Here is a 21,907-nt window from a genome sequence, read left to right as displayed (position 1 = left end):
CCTACAAAAACCACCTAAGTTACAACGTACTCGCGGCTTGTGAGATTTTCAATGTCCTTCCCCTGTTTTTCACCGCCGGCTTAGAGCCGATTGTATAAAGCATTTAACTTTAGGTTAAGACAGAAAATGACCTTAGATCAAGCTTAGCCTGGAAATCTGCATTACATAAACGTTAATTCTAGACCATATCGCCGTGAAGTAGGATCATATTTGACCGACGAGAATTCGCAGTTCAAAGTCAGGTTCAGCTCTAATCGTCAGTTTATAGCCTACTGGCATTACCATTCATCGCTTTTGTTTTTAACAGTTACCAACGGGAATAATAAAAAATATGTTATTAACACAAAAAAAGACAAGTAAATATGTGACTACGCTATTTCCACTCTGCTGATGCTTAAAATACATTTTTTTTTTTCAATCCTGAAGGTTAGGTTAAGGTAGTTAGCAGCTATCGGATGTACGTAATGGCAACGGCATTGCCGCAGTGGCTACAGCGGTTCCCGTCAGATCACCGAAATTAAGCGCTGTTGGGCCTGACCAACACTGGGATGGGTGACCATCCGGGCCGCCATACGCTGTTGAGAGTTTTTGGGGTGCACTCAGCCTCGTGATGCCAACTGAGGAGCTGCTCGACCGGATAGTAGTGGCTCTGGTCAAAGAAAACCGTCATAACAACTGTGAGAGAAGTGTGCTGACCACACGCCCCTCCAATCTGCATTCTTAGCTATGGATGACACGGCGGTTGGATGGTTCCGTGTGTACTTAATTATTAGTCTCATAAAAGCTCTTGGGAGAGGACTGGTAATTTATGTGGTTATATGAAAGACATTTTATAGATACTTAGTAGCAGGGTAAGAAAGGAGATTTCGAAATATTTGCAGTGAACAGTTAAGCATTGGAATTTTGACAGCAGCCAATAACGATTCAACATTACTTAGCCAGGATGTTTCAGAAAAGATAGTCAATATTCAGGAATATGACAGGAATGGCCATTTGAAACAAAAAAGTCAAGCAGACATGGGGTCTAAAATACATACCTTAAGATCTATGAGCAATTCTTGATCTTTGATACTGTGAAACAAATCTCTTCTACTGGAAACTCTTTGCTTTCCATGTTTTGGGAAATGGTAGTATGGATCAAAACAAGAAAAAAATGTCCAGTAAACAAGTGCTCTAAAATGCATACCTTAAAAGTTATGAGCATTTGTTCATTAGAAGAGTTATGTTTCAAAGTAGCAAAGATGAAAAAGTGCTCATAGCTGTTAACGTGTGCATTATAGAGCACATGTTTACTGGACATTTTTTTCTTGCTTTGGTCCATACTACCATTTCTCAAAGTATGGAAAGCAAAGAGCTTGCAGTAGAAGAGATTTGCTTCACAGTATCAAAAATCAAGAATTGCTAATAGCTCTTAACGTATGTGTTTTAGGTCCCATGCTTACTTGACTTTTTTGTTTCAAATGGTCATTCCTGCCATATCCCCGAATATTGACCATCACTTCTGAAACACCCTGTATTTGTTCTCTTTCTGCTCAAGTAACAGCAACTACGAAATTCGAATGAAATTTTTAACTACCGAACTCATCCTTAAACAAAACCACTTTCATTCATTTCTGTTGCTCAGAGGTTGCGTTGTGGACTTTCGTGCAGAAGGCCACATGTGCGAAACCACGTCAATTCTTGATTTTTTTCCCATTTGTTGTTACTTTATCTAAGTTACTGGTCGTAAAGATAATGATAACAACATTAGCACACCATTCCATACCATTGAAACCATACCACACTCTCCGTTTCCGGAGCGTTATGGTAAAAATGGGCAAAATTCTGGGTGCAATAATGCTACGCGACCTGAATTACGTTGTTTCCTGTCGTTTACAAGTATCTGAGCATTCAGATATATCCACTGAGGATGTCGATGACTGGACCTAACGAGTTCCCCGTACATTCTGTGAAAGTCCGAACCCACTCTTGGAACTACATAACAATTTATTTAAACTGTGGTTTCGTTTGGAGAAAAGTACTGCAGAGCAGTTGGAACTAAGGCTTAGAGACTACCTGATGAAACCAACCACTGACATGTGCATGTTGCTGTTAACCTTAAGATTTTACGCCACTAGAACCTCTCAAATAGTGATTGGTGATCTCCTTAAATCAGACATAGCAACAGCTTGCAGAGCTGTCCATGAGGCATCGGCCTTACGAGAGATTTAAAGTCAACAGCAACTTCTCTCCATGCCTTTATTTTGTTGGCTACTGTAACTTAATCAGTTTTTTGGATTCAGCTCTATGTTTATACTGGCCTAACACAATTTCCAGCAGCAAATCTTTCTCTTATTGAGAGAAATTTGACAATCGTTCCATTTTCTGTTTAGTTGCTCCCATTATGGCAAGACACCTTCGATAATCATTACTGCGTATTGCGATGCACGATAAATATCTGAGGTCGAAGCTAAATATTCGTGTCGACAGCCAATTTTAGCCGTCTTGCTAATCTTGTTATTTGCTTCCAGAATGAGATTTTCACTCTGCAGCGGAGTGTGCGCTGATATGAAACTTCCTGGCAGATTAAAACTGTGTGCCCGACCGAGACTCGAACTCGGGACTTTCGCCTTTCGAGGGCAAGTGCTCTACCAACTGAGCTACCGAAGCACGACTCACGTCCGGTACTCACAGCTTTACTTCTGCCAGTACCTCGTCTCCTACCTTCCAAACTTCACAGAAGCTCTCCTGCGAGACATGCAGAACTAGCACTCCTGAAAGAAAGGATATTGCGGAGACATGGCTTAGCCACAGCCTCCTTTCAGGAGTGCTAGTTCTGCATGTCTCGCAGGAGAGCTTCTGTAAAGTTTGGAAGGTAGGAGACGAGGTACTGGCAGAAGTAAAGCTGTGAGTACCGGACGTGAGTCGTGCTTCGGTAGCTCAGTTGGTAGAGCACTTGCCCGCGAAAGGCAAAGGTCCCGAGTTCGAGTCTCGGTCGGGCACACAGTTTTAATCTGCCAGGAAGTTTGTTATTTGCTATCTGAGATCAAATCTGAACCTACTTCGGTGGATCCAAGGTTAGCGTTATACAATATAGTTGAGTCCTGAACATAGTTCAGTTTCTTATCTAATGTCAAATTTGATCTCCAATCGGTGATGTTCATACAGCCGGTCGTTTTAGTCAGCTGTTTCGTTAAAATTATTAAACTTTGCAGTGATGGTAATGAAAGGAAAAGACTTTTGTAAACGCTATGCACACACTAATTTCAATAACCCTCAGAAGCACAATAGATTCACAGTAAGAAGTCTAAACAAGGAAAACGATTTAATTGTTAATTTTATGTTAAAATTCAAAAATTTTGAGGTACAGTTTACGCAAACGATACTCGTACATTTTGAAGTGCAAGAACAAGAGGTTTCTAATATTCAGGAACGACTTTATCTAAAATCTCTCATGGCGCACATGTGCTGTAACTTTAGGTCGCTTTTGTAGTCCTATTTGAGGCAGTTTCCCAGCGTCACTGTGATACGTTGTAAACAGTTCTTCACAGCCTGTAGATCCTCGATTCATGGTCGCGAAATACTGGATTATGTATTAAAGTGGTTTCAACATTCTAAACATGGATTACTTACACAAATCTTAAAATACAACTTCAGAAGCATCTATGAATTGAAAAAGGATCAGCAATATTGTTATGGTGTCATAAATATGTCTATGTAATAGAGAAATGGAATTCACTTTTTATAAGTTTTGATTAGGATCGAGGAATTTGTTGTTAGGTGTCACGATCGACTTTAGTTCAGTAATCGATTATTAAATTGCTCGCTGTGTTGACCATTTGCAGTAAGGTATGTGGCCGATTGGGATTTGAATACATATTTCTGGGAGGAGTGCTCTGAAAAGATCAACGCTGCACTGTATACTTTCCCAGACGTTAAATGCTTTCGCTCGCAGTGATGCTTTTGAGACAGTGGTAACGATAAACACTAAGCTTTAACCATTGTCCGAAAACTGGTTGACGCACAGATTCCTGTGGAGTTTGGAAGATACGGTGTAGAAATAGTGACATGTTGAGGCTTTTTTTAAGTTTATGTGCCTCAAACTGAAAGACAAAGTCTGTGTACAAACTGCTCAAAACATGTTTTGCACCATCTGTTCATCTGCATCTGTGTCTTGGAATGGAACTGAATGGAATGAAAGACTAAGCACTAGGAAAAATAATTTCATTGTAAATTTAAAACAAAACAATAACCTAAATAAAAGTAATCTCTTCAAACGTCCACATATTTTACTCTCCTGAAAAATCAAAAACTGCTTGAGGCGTAACACCTAGGATTGTTTGTCGCCTTTTGCTTCATTCCCTACTCTCAAGCAATTTCTTAGCATCAGAGAAATTCTGTCACCATGACTGTGGCAGCGTCGGATTTCTGGTCGTACTGCAGATGTTCCTGTCGAAATTGCCATAAGAATATACCGGTACTGTTACGATGACTACAGAAAAGAATCAGAAAGGAGGATTTAATGTAATTTGATGTATACTCCAGCACAAATGAAATTTGCGTCAGCTTTTCCGTTATGGGAGCGAGTAATCCACTGTACCGGATTATCAGTGTGAATAGCATTGTTACACATGAAGAAATATCTGAATTGAAATACGAGGGCAGTTCAATAAGTAATGCAACACATTTTTTTTTCTGAAACAGGGGTTGTTTTATTCAGCATTGAAATACACCAGGTTATTCCCCAATCTTTTAGCTACACAACACTATTTTTCAACGTAATCTCCATTCAATGCTACGGCCTTACGCCACCTTGAAATGAGGGCCTGTATGCCTGCACGGTACCATTCCACTGGTCGATGTCGGAGCCAACGTCGTACTGCATCAATAACTTCTTCATCATCCGCGTAGTGCCTCCCACGGATTGCGCCCTTCATTAGGCCAAACATATGGAAATCCGACGGTGCGAGATCGGGGCTGTAGGGTGCATGAGGAAGAACAGTCCACTGAAGTTTTGTGAGCTCCTCTCGGGTGCGAAGACTTGTGTGAGGTCTTGCATTGTCATGAAGAAGGAGAAGTTCGTTCAGATTTTTGTGCCTACGAACACGCTGAAGTCGTTTCTTCAATTTCTGAAGAGTAGCACAATACACTTCAGAGTTGATCGTTTGACCATGGGGAAGGACATCGAACAGAATAACCCCTTCAGCGTCCCAGAAGACTGTAGCCATGACTTTACCGACTGAGGGTATGGCTTTAAACTTTTTCTTGGTAGGGGAGTGGGTGTGGCGCCACTCCATTGATTGCCGTTTTGTTTCAGGTTCGAAGTGATGAACCCATGTTTTATCGTCTGTAACAATCTTTGACAAGAAATTGTCACCCTCAGCCACATGACGAGCAAGCAATTCCGCACAGATGGTTCTCCTTTGCTCTTTATGATGTTCGGTTAGACAACGAGGGACCCAGCGGGAACAAACCTTTGAATATCCCAACTGGTGAACAATTGTGACAGCACTACCAACAGAGATGTCAAGTTGAGCACTGAGTTGTTTGATGGTGATCCGTCGATCATCTCGAACGAGTGTGTTCGCAATCTCCGCCATTGCAGGAGTCACAGCTGTGCACGGCCGGCCCGCACTCGGGAGATCAGACAGTCTTGCTTGACCTTGCGGCGATGATGACACACGCTTTGCCCAACGACTCACCGTGCTTTTGTCCACTGCCAGATCACCGTAGACATTCTGCAAGCGCTATGAATATCTGAGATACCCTGGTTTTCCGCCAAAAGAAACTCGATCACTGCCTGTTTTTTGCAACGCACATCCGTAACAGACGCCATTTTAACAGCTCCGTACAGCGCTGCCACATGTCGGAAGTCAATGAAACTATACGAGACGAAGCGGGAATGTTTGAAAATATTCCACAAGAAATTTCCGGTTTTTTCAACCAAAATTGGCCGAGAAAAAAAATGTGTTGCATTACTTATTGAACTGCCCTCGTAGTATTAAAGAGACAGAGAAGTTCGCTTGGTCCAGCCTCTAGCATGTTGTAGCGGAACTGTAATATGGCAGTAGACCAAATAGCTATTACGGTTACGTAGGAAGCAAAAAAGTTCGAGTTTCAAATGCACCCTGGGGAAAACCCCACAGAGAGAATAAGTGTTGTTAAATAACCATGAGAGTAGCTGAGATTCGTTTCAAGTGGCGGGATAGGCTATAGAACTTACCAGCCTAGAAACAGCACACGGGTTACTGGCTGCTCGTAGCGTCTATAACACTTATATTAAAATTACTATCGAATATTCGTAATATAGTGCAATTAGTCACAAGACCTACTGTCTGGGCAGAAAGACAATGTAGTTTTCCCAGCAGGGCAGTTTGCTGATGTGTCATGGTGTCACCCATCCTTTAACAGCATCTTCGCTCGCTAATGGGTAAGCAAAGCTCCACCATATATAGTAGCATAAAATTTTTTTTGCCGTGATTGGCTGAAACGCTCGAGCTAGAAGTTCTCTTGTGCGGGGGGAAGCATTATAAATGTTCCTCTTAGTGGGCCATTGTTCTGAGTAATTATGAACATACTCTGTTTAGAATCGTAGCACTTAATAAAAGGCATCCTTGGAATAATGACTGCGTACTATTTAGTGAAAAGTACGTAAGGGCTTTGCTTCCACTGCCATTGTCACAGCGCCACTTCTAACCGAGAACACGACCAAGTGTATTCACTGCAGCGAGAGGGACATCTTTACAAGACGCGGGGCAAGTGTTCTTCGGGGAAATACCACGAGAGGAGCCTGATTAAGTTCATTTCAAACAACAGCCCTCGCATGAACGACTAGTCCGTGACCACCAAATACCAGTTGAAACGAAAGCTGACGTTTTAAATTTCACGTTCAAAAGATGGCTGACACAGGAGAATCGTACAAACATATCGCCATTTTACCGTTGGACAGATTCCCGTATGGACGATACAGTAAGACGCATTCCTTGTGTAGGGAAACAACTGAAAGATTTGAAAGCAAATAAATCACCAGGTCCGGATGGAATCGAAGTTCGATTTCACAAAGAGTGCTCTACGCCATTGAGCCCTTACCTAGTCTACATTTTTCGTGAATCTTTCGCCCAGCACGGAGTTCTGACCGACTGGAAAGAGGCGTAGGTGACTCAATTATATGAGAAGGGTAAAGAACGGACCCACAAAACTACAGACCAATATCCCTAACTTCTGTCTGCTGCAGGATCCTTGAACATATTCTCAGTTCGAATATAACAAGTTTTCTTCAATCTGAGAATCTTATTTTTTTATTGATTTATTTAACCTGGCAAGATTAGGGCCATCAGGCCCTCTCTTACATCTAACCAGGCATTCTATTTATTTTACATTCATATGTTTTAGTAGGCATGTTAAACTACATCTAGTACAAAAAGTGAAATAAACAATTAGAAAGGTACACCTGGAAAAATACATACATATAGAGTTTATATTCGTAGATCATAAGTACTGTTATAATTAGACATTATTGAAGAGACAGATTTTAGATAGGAGTGCTAGCAGCAGGGAGTATGAGGGAGACTCATGGTGAAGGGAGGAGAAGAATAGTCAGACATGATGAAACATAATTAAGGAAATATAAAGGAAAAGAAGCTTGCGTGGCTAATAGAGATAGATGAAGAAGAAGGCACCTCAGGAGCAAGATAGGAGACGCTAGCTTTGCTATTTGACAGATTAGAGGATTGGACTCGTACATTAATTTTGTGGAGAACGTTATGAGGATGATAGTAGGAAAAGCTTCAACTTCTTCTTAAAAGCAGCAGGAGATTGAATTTTGCGCAAGGTAAGGGGCAGTTTGTTCCAGAGGAGGACAGCGGCAACTGAGAAGGAGTTTGCAAAAGTTTTTGTTTTGTGAGTGGGCACAGTTAGGATACCAAATAATAGTGACCTCGTGTTTCGATTATGATGGCATGACAGGTTTTTAATCTCTGAAGCAAGGTACTGGGGTGCTTGCGCGACGAGGAGTCGGTGAAGTAGACATAGAGTGTGGGAGTCACGCAATTTGTCCGGCCGCAGCCACCCTAGCTCGGAGTATGAAGCACTAACATGATCATATCGGCGAGTGTTGCAGGTGTAACGCACACAGGCATTCATGGTTAGTTCTAGCCGTCTTTTCTTTTCACTACTCATGCCTTGTTGAATCACATCACAATAGTGGAGGTTCGGTAGAACGAGTGCTTGCTCGAGCTGGCGTTTCAAGTCCTGTGGAAATATGTTCCGAAACTTTTTGAGAGCATAGAGACAAGCAGACGTCTTTCGGCACACTGCGACTGTATTCTCCGCCCAGTTGAGACGCTCATCCAAAGTTACACCCAAGTTCTTAACTGTTTTCTGATATGGTATTGGAGTACTGTCGAGCAGAATAGGAGGTAGCCGTTCGCGGAAATCTGAAGTTATTAATTTCTGATGGGCTATTAAGATTTCTTGCGTCTTTTTCGCATTTAGTTTAAGCCCCAGGTTTTTCGCCCATGTCACCACTGAAGACAGATCATCATTCATCTGAGCGATTGCAGTGTTTACAACTTCAGGTCTGACGCTTAGGTAGAGCTGGAGGTCGTCGGCATAGAAATGATATTTGCAGGAGGACAGAACCGACGAAATATCGTTGACATATAAAGAAAACAAAAGTGGTCCTAAGACTGATCCTTGTGGCACTCCATAGGAAACACATTGCTGTCTGTCTTTTAAGTAGCTTTCAAACCATCTCATTGCACTATCAAAGAAATTAAGCTGTTTCATTTTTCTGAGCAATATGTCAAAGTTAACAGTGTCAAAAGCTTTGCTGAAGTCCAGTAGCGTCAATATTGTTGCCTTTCGATTGTCGATGGCATATTTCAGGTCATCAGTTACTTTAATTAGAGCAGTGTTTGTGCTGTGATGTTTACGGAAACCGGATTGAAATTTGTTATATAGGTTGAATTCATGCAAGTGTTCAGTGAATTGGTCATGAACAATATGTTCAAGTGCTTTGGAAACAGCAGGCAGTATGCTAATTGGCCGGTAATCACTAGGCAGTTGCGGGTTTTCGATCTTAGGGATGGGTCGAATTATGCTTCTTTTCCATGCAGTGGGGTATATTCCGTTCACGAGGGAAAAATTAAATATGTCAGTTAAGACAGGCACTAAGATATCGGCAACATTCTTAATCATGGTTATACCGATACTGTCGTTGCCTATTGCATCAGAAGAGATTCTCATTATTGCTTTTCTTGCCGTATTTGATGTTACATGTTTTAGATGGAAGGTATCGTTGTTAGTTATCCTGTTTGGGGATTCTTGTGGACGGTAATTATCAGCCGCGCGGGTATTCAGAGATGCAGAGAAGAATTCATTTAATTCGTTAGCTGACACATGAAAAGTAGTTTCCGATGTTATGTTCACGAATCAGTATGGTTGTAGAAAGCATCGCTAGTGCGAAACTCAGCTTGGAAACTCAGCTTGTCATTTTCTCACATAATATACTGCGGACCATGGATGAGGGGCAACAGGCAGATTCCACATTTCTAGATTTCCGGAAAGTATTTGTCACGGTGTCCTGTTTCAGGCTGTTAACGAAGGTAGGAGCATATGGACTAAGTTCACAGATATGTGAGTGGCTCGAAGGCTTCTTAACTAACAGAATCCAGTATGTTTTCCTCGACGGCGAGTGTTCATCAGAGGCAAGGGTTTCGTCAGGAGTGTTCCAGAGAAGTGTGATAAAACCACTGTTGTTCCCTACATACGAGGGCAGTTCAATAAGTAATGCAACTCATTTTTTTTCTCGGCCAATTTTGGTTGAAAAAACCGGAAATTTCTTGTGGAATATTTTCAGACATTCCCGCTTCGTCTCGTATAGTTTCATTGACTTCCGACAGGTGGCAGCGCTGTACAGAGCTGTTAAAATGGCGTCTGTAACGGATGTGCATTGCAAACAACAGGCAGTGATCGAGTTTCTTTTGGCGGAAAACCAGGGCATCTCAGATATTCATAGGCGCTTGCAGAATGTCTACGGTGATCTGGCAGTGGACAAAAGCACGGTGAGTCGTTGGGCAAAGCGTGTGTCATCATCGCCGCACGGTCAAGCAAGACTGTCTGATCTCCCGCGTGCGGGCCGGCCGTGCACAGCTGTGACTCCTGCAATGGCAGAGCGTGCAAACACACTCGTTCGAGATGATCGACGGATCACCATCAAACAACTCAGTGCTCAACTTGACATCTCTGTTGGTAGTGCTGTCACAATTGTTCACCAGTTGGGATATTCAAAGGTTTGTTCCCACTGGGTCCGTCGTTGTCTAACCGAACACCATAAAGAGCAAAGGAGAACCATCTGTGCGGAATTGTTGCTCGTCATGTGGCTGAGGGTGACAATTTCTTGTCAAAGATTGTTACAGGCGATGAATCATGGGTTCATCACTTCGAACCTGAAACAAAACGGCAATCAATGGAGTGGCGCCACACCCACTCCCCTACCAAGAAAAAGTTTAAAGCCATACCCTCAGCCGGTAAAGTCATGGTTACAGTCTTCTGGGACGCTGAAGGGGTTATTCTGTTCGATGTCCTTCCCCATGGTCAAACGATCAACTCTAAAGTGTATTGTGCTACTCTTCAGAAATTGAAGAAACGACTTCAGCGTGTTCGTAGGCACAAAAATCTGAACGAACTTCTCCTTCTTCATGACAACGCAAGACCTCACACAAGTCTTCGAACCCGAGAGGAGCTCACAAAACTTCAGTGGACTGTTCTTCCTCATGCACCCTACAGCCCCGATGTCGCACCGTCGGATTTCCATATGTTTGGCCCAATGAAGGACGCAATCCGTGGGAGGCACTACGCGGATGATGAAGAAGTTATTGATGCAGTACGACGTTGGCTCCGACATCGACCAGTGGAATGGTACCGTGCAGGCATACAGGCCTTCATTTCAAGGTGGCGTAAGGCCGTAGCATTGAATGGAGATTACGTTGAAAAATAGTGTTGTGTAGCTAAAAGATTGGGGAATAACCTGGTGTATTTCAATGCTGAATAAAACAACCCCTGTTTCAGAAAAAAAATGTGTTGCATTACTTATTGAACTGCCCTTGTACATAAATGAGTTGGCGGACAGGGTGGGCAGCGGTCTGCAGCTGTTTGCTGATGATGCCGTGGTGTACGGTAAGGTATCGGAGTTAATGACAAGACGACTTAGACAAAATTTCTAGATGGTGTGATGAATGGCAGCTAGACCAAAATGTGAAAAATGTAAGTTACTGCGGATGAGTAGGAAGCACATACCTGTGATGTTCGGATACTGTATTACTAGTGTCCCCCTTCACACAGTCAAGTCGTTTAAATAGCTGGGAGTAACATTGCAAAGCGATATGAGATGGAATGAGCATGCCACAACTGTGGTAGGGAAGGGGAATGGTCGACTTCGGTTTATTGGGAGAATTTTGGAAAAGAATGGTTCCCCTGTTAAGGAGACTGCATGTAGGACGGTGGTGCGATCTATTCTTGAGTACTGCTCGAGTTTTTGGGATTCGTACCAGGTCGGATTGAAGGAAGACATCCAAGCTATTCAGAGGCGGGCTTTTGAACAACACTGAAGTGTTACGGAGCTGTTTCAGGAAGTCAAATGGGAAACCCTGGAGGGAAGGTGACATTCTTTTCGAGAAACTCTACTGAGAAAATTTAGAGAACCGGCATTTCAAAACAACCCTCGGTGACATTAAAAGTAAGGGTGATAACATTAAGAGTGCAACGGGAATTCCTGTGTTAAATGCAGAGAAGAGAGCGGATAGGTGGAAATAATACATTGAAAGCCTCTATGAGGAGGAATATTTGTCTGATGTGATAGGAGAAACAGGAGTCGATTTAGAAGAGATAGGGAATCCAGTATTAGAATCAGAATTTAAAAGAGCTTTGGAGGACTCAAGATCAAATAAGGGAGAAGGGATAGATAACATTCCATCAGAATTTCTACAATCATTGGGGGAAGTGGCAACAAAACGACTATTTACGTTGGTGTGTAGAATATATGAGTCTGGCGACATATCATCTGACTTTCGGAAAAGCATCATTCGCACAATTTCAAAGATATCAAGAGCTGACAAGTGCCAGAATTATTACACAATTGGCTTAACAGCTCATGTATCCTAGTTTCTTACAAAAATAATATACAGAAGAATGGAAAAGAATTTGAGGATGCGCTAGGTGACGATCACTTTGGCTTTAGGAAAGGTAAAGGCACAAGAGAGGACACTCTGACGTTGCGGTTAATAGTGGAACCAAGACTAAACAAAAGTCAAGAGACGTTCATAGGATTTGTCGACCTGGAAAAAACGTTCGACAGTGTAAAATGGTGCAAGATTTTCGAAATTCTGAGAAAAGTAGGAGTAAGCTATAGGGAGAGACGGGTAATATACAATATGTACAAGAGTCAAGAGGGAATAATAAGAGTGGACGACGAAGAACGAAGTGCTCGTATTACAAAGGGTGTAAAACAAGGATGTAGCCTTTCGCCCCTACTGTTCAATCTGTACATCGAGGAAGCAGTGATGGAAATAAAAGAAAGGTTGAGGAGTGGAATTAATATTCAGGGTGGAAGGATATCAATGATACCATTCGCTGATGACATTACTATCTTGAGTGAAAGTGAAGAATAATTACTTGATCTGCTGAACGGAATGAACAATCTAATGAGTACAGAGTATGGATTGATAGTAAATCGAAGAAAGACGAAGGTAGTGAGAAGTAGTAGAAATAAGATCAACCAGAATTTGAACATCAGGATTGTGGTCACGAAGTAGATGAAGTTAAGGAATTGTGCTACCTAAGCAGTAATGACGGACGGAGCAAGGGGGACATCAAATGCAGACTAGTAATGGCAAAAAGGGCATTTCTGACCAAGAGAAGTTTACTAATATCAAATATAGGCCATAATTTGAGAAAGACATTTCTGAGAATTTACGTCTGGAGTACAGCACTGTATGGTAGTGAAACGTGGACTGTGGAAAAACCGGGACAGAAAACCGAAGCATTTGAGATGTGGTGCCACAGACGAATGTTTACAATTAGTTGGACTGATAGGGTGAGGGAATGAGGAGGTTCTGCTCAGAATCGGAGAGGAAAGGAATATGTGGAAAACACTGATAAGGAGAAGGGACAGGATGATAGGACATCTGCTAAGACATGAGGGAACTACTTCCATGGTGCTAGAGGGAGCTGTAGAGGGCAAAAATTGTAGAGGAAGACAGCGATTGGAATACATCCAGCAAATAATTGAGGACATAGATTGCAAGGGCTACTCTGAGATGAATAGGTTAGAAAAAGGGAAGAATTCGTGGCGGGCCGCATCAAACCAGTCAGAAGACCGATGACAAAAAACAGGTCTTCGCCAGTAAGACCGTCAGGCCTCTCCTTTGTTAGCAGAGATTTATAGCTATTCTTTGCACTCTCAGAGTTACTACTACGGATACAATGAGTCTTACTAGTTTTTCTTAGAAAACCTCTGGAAAAGGGGTGCTTTAGGCCAGGGCTTAACAACTGGCCGGTTTTGAGCGCGAGTACTCGCGTCTGCTCAGGCACGTGCTCGCGAGCAGGTGCAAGGTGGCGGAGTAGGGAGGGAGGGGAGGGAGGGGAGGGAGGGGAAATGCGCGCGCACGTTTGAACGTCATCTCGCGTTCTTAGCAGATTTAACTAGCCATCTGAATGCTTTGAACATTTTACTACAAGGTAAAGATCTGCTAATTACTCATTTCATCGATCGAATACGAGCTTTTAAAATGAAATTGACACTTTGGGTGAGTCAGCTGGAAACAGGAAACCTAGCTCATTTTCCTGAATTATCATCCATGCAAGATGTTCACAAAGACTGTGAACGTTATTCATATAGTTTAGTTGATCAGCACTTTCAAAATCTGACAGCACTAGACAGTGATTTTGATCTGTTCTCTCCATATTCAGCGAATATTTAAGAGATTCGTCCTGAGCTGCAGCAAGAAATTATTGACCTGCAGTGTGACAGAGAATACAGAGACAAATTTCAGAACAAGAAAAACATTTTGGAATTCTACAGACACTTCCCTCAATATAGATTTCCTCGTTTGCACAAACTGGCGGCTACGATAATATCAATGTTCGGTTCCACGTATGTTTGTGAACAACTGTTCTCTGCAATGAAAAGTAACAAGACGCGCCTGAGAAACGCATTGTCTGATCGAAATTTAAACTGCACGCTGCGCCTACAACGCACAATAACAATTACTCCGAACATAGACGCAATTGTAAAGGGCAAAAAGTACAAGATAACCGAGAATCCCACACTTCAGTGACACCTTTTATTGTGTAACAGTTCACAAATTAATGCGAATGTAGAGGCATACACTAAGCTAATAAAATTATGTGGCATGTGTACATTCTCCTTTATTTGTTTCATTTGTCGCAGTGATAATTCGTGAGTGATATCCCTGCAGGTGGCCGCGGATTTACATTGACTGGCGGCAGCTGTTGTGTGCCCCACGTGACTCTCCCCACTCACCGCTCTGGTCCGGTAGTGGGGGTAGCGTGCTCGCGCTGCTCCGTGCTCGCGCCTTGCTGCTCACAGCTTGCTCCGCGAGCACGTATGTTGTGAAGCCCTGCTTTAGGCAGTCGTAGTTAGTGCAAATGAACAAGTTCCTCAGTATCATCATCACATCCAATCTTTCGATCTTCAACTGCATGTGTTAATATGTGATAGCAGTCATCTGCACATGGGGTCGTATGTGCAGTTCTTAGAAGTCGAAACGCTATGTGGCATTTAGTGAAGCATTCATCCACTCTGCCACCATGTACACAGAACGAGGGCTCTGCTGCAATGCCATGCGCCTGTGCTCTAGACGAATTGTGTGTGAACGGAGGAGCTATCTAACTTAAAAATGGTAGCAATTATTATTATTATAAGTAATGGTTTCGTAGTTCATAATATCGTTGGATCCAAGTTTGGTATCTTAATTAATACATTTAACAGTGAAGTATTGGGTATTTTTCAGTAATAACGCCACAACTATCTGCTCTAAGAACGAGATGCACTATTGCTACACATCCCCAGAATTGATTGTTCATCACCTCTGTGCGTAGAGCCTGGAGGAAACGCCCAAACAGTTTCCTTTGCCTGTAACCTATGCCTCTCTCCCTGCAACCGACATCTTGCACACAAATCAGCACAACTGAGTTAGATGTTCTCCTTAAAATGGTTGTGCTAGCACCTTAATGTCACAAAACCTGCCGTAACTCGCCAAAGTACGTTTTTCTTCGTTCTTTAGAGTATGAAAGGATGGCTGACAGCTGCTGATTAGTTTTATGTGCAAATGGAGAGAGTCAACATGTGAAAACGATTTTTTACTTATTTTTGTTTGGTGTAGTTTTAACAACACTCAGATTTATTTTTAGCTTATAATGTAAATGTACATCTCAATCATATATTTCATTCTCCAGCCAGTAATTTGACAAGAAGGTATGTTATTTTACCTCTTATCTCTTGCATGATGCTGTTGTTAAAACCCTCTACATCGACCCGTCTGTACGCTGCCAGCTCTTTTATATCTCGTTCTTGAGGAATTTCGTTTGCAAATTTAAGTTGTTAATTTTAGCAAATGATTCACAGTTAAAAGCAAGTTAACAATTTTCGCAAACGATTCACCGTTAAAAGCTGTTATTCTATTGATTTTAAACTATGCAAATGGTTGTTATACTTCTAGGAGCAAAATATCAAGTCCACCACATTTAAAAGCAGTGTAGCCGTACTTCTTAAGCAGATCCAGATGTGACTGGGGCTTTATATACGAAATCTCGTATATACGTTAATGTGGTAAGCAGTCTTGATTCCGATATTGTTCGTCCAGTACTCCAATGTATGGTCACTTAGCATTGCTATTTACAGTAAATGCTAATATCATGTATTCCCCAGTTGCATTCAAATTTCTCCATATTCTGTGTTTACAGCAATAAGTAAACCTTGCTTGTGCATCTGAAATAGAGTCTTCTTTTTCCATTTGTAGTTTATATTCTTCCTCTACGGCAGTAGTCTTCGCCATATTCTCCAGATTTCCTTCTTGACTTTCATGTTCACCATATTCTGTTTTCTTGTTCGTTTGCATAGCATAACACATTAATCATACGTGTGGGAATAATTTCTTACACAGGCAAATGGTTTAAGTCTGTTTGACACATTGGTTCATGTTCTTAACACCTATAGAATAACATTATTTATAGGAATCAATCCCAATTCGGAAATTCCCATATTTAATGGTACCCTGGAGAATAATATCCTGGACTGAAAAAAATACATTTTGCCTGTTTAAAATTGCACTTCTCAATAATACTTAAGCCCCTGTTAAGATACTCCATGTGGTTTACAAGTAGATAGTTAAAATTGTTTGCTGAGGTAGGTAACTTACATGCTTTGCTCGTTGCGTGTTTGGAAGGCTTACTTGAACGCCAGTCAATTTTTGGGTGTTCTTATAACCGCACCAAACAAATTGCAGTACACTGTTAAACACGATGCAGCAGCTGTTCTTATAGTTATTTGCTAATTGATACTACATGGAAGTGATTGGCTTAGAGTACCACGGAGCAGATTTTAAATACTGTTTGTTGATCTTTGGACATGGTGAAATACACAATTCATTCTGATCCCAGCTAAAAGACTGTGTTCTGAGTTAAAGAGGTAGGCATTTATCTGTTTGCTCATCTTCTTTTCTATACATAAGAATATACGGAAAAAAAGCTCGCTGATATGCACCATGTCTTCTTACTTTAAGTTGTTTTATTGGTAATGTAGAGTGACTTTTTAAGATACTTTGTATTCGGATTCCACATGCTGTGGTTTTCTTTACCAGCACATACGAGTTGCAAGTAACGAGAATTTGGACTCGTAAAATATTTGGATTCAGCCTCAAGTGGAATAACTCCATAAAACGAAAAGCGGCCCTGACTGGTATGCATATCACAGCACATACACACACACACACACACACACACACACACACACACACACACACACACACACACAATAATGTAATTGGATCGCAAGTACAACCACATAACAGGAAGAACATGTGAGCAGAAGTGTTACCACCTTGGTCTACAGATTTTTACTACCAATTGGAATAATCATCATCAGCAAGAAAGCATTAACCATTCAGATTACATTGCTATACTAAAACGCCTTGGTATATTTGTCCTGCAAGTATAAAAATACGACAGACTCAAGTGGGAACTAAAGTAACACCTTCTGGAGAGTTAATGTAAATACATAAAAGATGAAGGTTGAGTTGTGTAAAAGTACACAATTCCAGGTAAACAGGTCCCGAGTTCGAGTCTCGGTCCGACACACAGTTTTAATCTTCCAGGAAGTTTCAGGACCTATAACAGGTTATAAAACTATGCTCTGTTATCTACACATTAAATTATTTAACGCAGAAATACTACCAAAGCATCTATACAAACAGTTGTACTCTACACAGTGGAATGAGAGTGCACTGCATCAAGATGTGTACCATCCGCATGTGGTGTCTGATACGGATGTCAAGGCTAGGGACATGTGCGTGTGGTGCAGCAGCTAGCCGAGGTAAGAGGGGAGATGCTGCACCTCGTGAAATGCACTCAGCATATGGATGACCAGCTGTGTGACAACTGCACAGTCTCTCTATGTTAATTTATAGCTGTGAATTAAGAATCGGTGGTGGTACATATGTAGATGTGGGATGCACATTATTCCAGTACTCTGCAGCCACAGGACAATAATAATTTACCAGAGAGTCACAATCATCAAAAACGTTATAGATACGTGAAACATTTTTGATATAGAGATCGCTTTACTGTGTGATGATGTATATAGGTGTCATATTAATGCATGAATACATGGTGGAAGAAAGATGTGTGGTCGTCATACTTTGTAGTGCTTACAGACAACGTATTAACTCTTCAGTAAGTAGTGAAAGTTTCCCTTCTTTTCTAGAGCACTTTATACTGGAGGCAGTGCTCCTAATTATGTTAAAGGCAGCCATGGAATTGCTCAAACGGAGATGTGTTATCTTAACGTCAGGTACCTAATTATACCAATTTCTAACGCTTACATTTTGGTCTATTCCACTACTTTTTGCTGTTGGTCACTCTCGATAAGGGTGGCGTGTGGCTGTGTTGACACCTTTTCCGGTGTACTCAAAATGGTTCAAATGGCTCTGATCACTATGGGACTTAACATCTGAGGTCATCAGTCCCCTAGAACTTAGAAATACTTAAACCTGTCTAACCGAAGGAAATCACACACATCCATGCCCGAGGCATGGCCTCAGATGTTAAGTCTCATAGTGCTCAGAGCCATTTGAACCAGTTTTTGATGCTGCTTTAATACAATATTTATGCAGGCCCAGCAGATAGTGTGTTCATCCTGAAAAGATGGGGCTTGTAAAAGTACTTGGTACTTCCTGCAAAGACTGACTTGACAGAAATGCATGTGTGTAAGGACCTGCAAAAAATGCGAATTTGAATTTGTCGCCACGTAATCAACATTTTAGCCAAACAAATGCTTTTACATACGTGATCGCTAAGGCCGTTTCACAGCACCCGAATATTGAATGCAAATGTACTGTCCAGTCTGGTACTTATAGCAGATACGTGTATAGTGTTTACAAAAAAGTCTAATACTCTGGTGCTGTGTTATTAAGATACAAATGCCATGAATTATGGTGATATTGGCTACCAGTTTTAGGTTTAGTCACACACAATTCACCTACAGCACACGTGGGCAACCGATGGCCTGCGATTGGCTTCAATTCGGCCCGAGCAAGAAATTCTGGGTGAACATAAAATGATTGTTTTCTTAAAAATATGTGTTTTAAGGATTAATTTGTTGAGCTGGCGTGTCTGGAAAGGAGTGCCCTTTGTATCAGTGCATTACCTCATAAACATTAATGTCACAGACACTATGGTGTGACTTTATTCACTAGGAGCGTTGCTGTCGCGTCGTGACGAGGCTGCCCGTGAACGTAAATTAGTACGTGAATCTGACACACAGGTCACCAAAGGTTGCCCAATCCTGAGCTTGAGGACTAGTATTGTTTGTAGAATTCACACCGTAATGTCACAGTATCATACGTTAATAGAATGAGAATTTTCACTCTGCAGCGGAGTGTGCGCTGATATGAAACTTCCTGGCAGATTAAAACTGTGTGCCCGACCGAGACTCGAACTCGGGACCTTTGCCTTTCGCGGGCAAGTGCTCTACCAACTGAGCTACCGAAGCACGACTCACGGCCGGTACTCACAACTTTACTTCTGCCAGTACTTCGTCTCCTACCTTCCAAACTTTACAGAAGCTCTCCTGCGAAACTTGCAGAACTAGCACTCCTGAAAGAAAGGATATTGCGGAGACACGGCTTAGCCACAGCCTGGGGGATGTTTCCAGAATTCTGGAAACATCCCCCAGGCTGTGGCTAAGCCGTGTCTCCGCAATATCCTTTCTTTCAGGAGTGCTAGTTCTGCAAGTTTCGCAGGAGAGCTTCTGTAAAGTTTGGAAGGTAGGAGACGAGGTACTGGCAGAAGTAAAGTTGTGAGTACCGGCCGTGAATCGTGCTTCGGTAGCTCAGTTGGTAGAGCACTTGCCCGCGGAAGGCAAAGGTCCCGAGTTCGAGTCTCGGTCGGGCACACAGTTTTAATCTGCCAGGAAGTTTCATCATACGTTAATATTTCGCACCATTTTTGTGGAAGATGCTGTGACATGACAAACACGTGCAGTATAAACATATTGTTGAGTGGTAAATTCGAGGGCGAATTTCTCCGAAGAGTGGAGGAATGTTGAGTGGTACTTAAGAAAGGTGAATAAATTAGTGAAATCAATGTGAAGTCAAGTAGAAATTAGAAAATAAATGAAAAACTTAGTTTAGTTTAGAAGAGCTACACACGGGCAAACAGCGAGCAGAGCACTAGTGACAGAAGAGCCAATGACCATGAAGTCAGCACTTTCAGGTGAAGCCATCGCCCTCCCCACATAAGCGGACGCTGTCGATTCAGCCGTCAGGGCATCGCCCGACCGGCTCACGTGTTTCTCAATTGTCACATGTGATCAAAGACCCTGACCTACATTCAAAGAGCCAATGACCGACGTTATGAAGATTCTTCGAGAAGCTTTCCAACGAGACAGAAGAGGCAATGACCGTGAAGTCGTTCACCTCCAGTGAAATGAAGTGAATAAATACGCGAGACGCATTGGGCCCGACAAGAGTAGCAGTAGTTTTCGGTCAGTTTCGGTGCTGAAGACCGTCATGCAAGAAGAGACTACATCATACACAGACGCACCAAGTCCGCCGCCGTAATGGAATACCAAGCAGCAGCCTCGGCGCCAGAAGACAGAAGTTAAAAGGTATTTGAAGTCTGATTTTTACGTACCCGGGTGACTCGTGAGGACGGGAAGGAGACGGCCTCACATCAGCAGTCACCTGTGAGCTGGGATGAAGGTCTGACAGCCGAAGAGTGGCAAGCGGGAGTCCGTTGTTCGAGTCCGGGACACTGGCCTTCCCCCGCCGCGCCGCTCCGCTGGCCGACGCACAACACACGCCGCCGCTTAGAGAAGAGAAACAAACACTGGGACGCCACATCCAAGTTATCACCATCCGATGCACGACTGCGCTCGCAATAATTAAACGGACCACCGCACGAGGCGCGTCTCCAGTCAACTGGGCGAAACGGTGACACGAGATACACACCGCCACGCGTAATCAGACGCCGCCGCTGCCGCCGCTGCCGCAGCAGAAGACTTCACAAAGGACACAGCTGCCGTTCTCCGAGCCAGAAGATCCAATAAGGAAACAGTTGTACCAAACTTTCAATAAAAGTGATCTTATGTAAAAATGCTGTTTCATTCTACCTCATACCCGAGCCAAGGAAGAACCCACCCTGCCCACATGTTGTTAAGAGAGAAAAATTAGTTTATTTAGTATTTTCACCCTGACATAATGCTTTAGAATTAAATGCCCATTGCAGTAATGCTCATCCTGACAATTGACTAGCATCAAAAGAGAAAATCCAGATACATTTAGTAGCAGAAGTGTTACAGTATCTAACGTAATAATATTCACAGCGACTTTTTTTTCTTTTCGATTAAGTGGTAGTCAGATAAACATCCATCAACTCATTTTTTTTTTACATGGACACACTGACAATCACATTTAAGTGCGTGGCAGAGGGTTCATCGAACCTCCTTCACAATTCTCTATTATTCCAATCTCGTATAACGCGCGGGAAGAATGAACACCTATATCTTTCTGTACGAGCTCTGATTTCCCTTATTTTGTCTTGGTGATCGTTCCTCCTTATGTAAGTTTGTGTCAACAAAATGTTTTCGCATTCTGAGGAGAAAGTTAGTGATTGGAATCTCGTGAGAAGATTCCGTCGCTACGAAAAACGCCTTTCTTTTAATGATTTCCAGCCCAAATCCTGTATCATTTCTGTGACACTCTCTCCCACATTTCGCGCTGATACGAAACGTGCTGCCTTTCTTTGAACTTTTTCGATGTACTCAGTCAGTCCTATCTGGTAAGAATCCCACACCGCTTAACAGTATTCTAAAAGAGGACGAACATGCGTAGTGTAGGCGGTCTCCTTAGTAGGTCTGTTACATTTTCTAAGTGTCCTGCCAATGAAACGCAGTCTTTGGTTAGCCTTACTCACAACATTTTCTATGTGTTCTTTCCAATTTAAATTGTTCGTAATTGTAATACCTAGGTAGTTACTTGAATTTACGGTTTTTAGATTACACTGATTCATCGTGTAACCGAAGTTTAACGCGTTCCTTTTAGCACTCATGTAGATGACCTCACACTTTTCGTTATTTAAGGTCAACTGCCACTTTTCGCATCATTCCGATATTTCTTCTAAATCGTTTTGC

General features: G+C 42.2%; 1 non-coding gene across 1 annotated transcript; it reads left to right on the top strand.

The window, feature by feature from the left end:
• The first annotated feature begins 19,594 nt into the window (after positions 1-19,594).
• Trnap-cgg (transfer RNA proline (anticodon CGG)) lies at positions 19,595-19,669 on the top strand. The gene has a single exon. It is a non-coding gene; the product is annotated as a tRNA-Pro (tRNA).
• Positions 19,670-21,907: the final 2,238 nt, after the last annotated feature.

Source organism: Schistocerca serialis, chromosome 4 (assembly GCF_023864345.2).
Source record: "Schistocerca serialis cubense isolate TAMUIC-IGC-003099 chromosome 4, iqSchSeri2.2, whole genome shotgun sequence".
NCBI lineage: Eukaryota > Metazoa > Arthropoda > Insecta > Orthoptera > Acrididae > Schistocerca > Schistocerca serialis.
This window is presented reverse-complemented; position numbering and strand designations above follow the sequence as displayed.